This window comes from Meleagris gallopavo, unplaced genomic scaffold, assembly GCF_000146605.3.
Source record: "Meleagris gallopavo isolate NT-WF06-2002-E0010 breed Aviagen turkey brand Nicholas breeding stock unplaced genomic scaffold, Turkey_5.1 ChrUn_random_deg7180001670748, whole genome shotgun sequence".
NCBI lineage: Eukaryota > Metazoa > Chordata > Aves > Galliformes > Phasianidae > Meleagris > Meleagris gallopavo.
Genome location: NW_011312151.1, coordinates 1 through 442, shown reverse-complemented (window position 1 = coordinate 442; position 442 = coordinate 1). Strand labels below are relative to the sequence as shown.

Below are 442 nucleotides of genomic sequence, written 5' to 3'. Positions count from 1 at the left end.
AAAGCACAGTTTGAGATGGTACATGTTTTCTACACTAAGAGTTGCTTTTGCCCCTGTCTTCATAGGTTATCAGCGTCAGCTGCTCTACAAACATGATGATGGCTCCTACAGTGCCTTTGGGAAGTCTGACACCCAGGGCAACACATGGTGAGTGGCCAGAGTTGGAGCTGTCATCCCAAACCTAGCATCCATTCTATTTCCTGGATGTGACATATGTGCTCTGCCCACAGGCTGACAGCTTTTGTGGCCAGGTCCTTTGGGCAGGCCAGCTCTTACATTTACATCAGCAAAAAATCATGTGCAAGATGCTGTGCTCTGGCTGCAGAAGCATCAGTTATCCAACGGTTGCTTCCAGAGTGTGGGGAAGCTCTTCAATAATGACTTGAAGGTATGACTAATGGCAATGGAAGTAGGAGTGGGAGAAACACGATATGGGGACGGG

General features: G+C 48.2%; 1 long non-coding RNA gene across 1 annotated transcript; it reads left to right on the top strand.

Moving 5' to 3' along the window:
• The first annotated feature begins 37 nt into the window (after positions 1 to 37).
• LOC109365331 lies at positions 38 to 286 on the top strand. The gene is made up of 2 exons (XR_002110894.1): positions 38 to 147; positions 231 to 286. It is a non-coding gene; the product is annotated as an uncharacterized LOC109365331 (long non-coding RNA).
• The last annotated feature ends 156 nt before the right edge of the window (positions 287 to 442 follow it).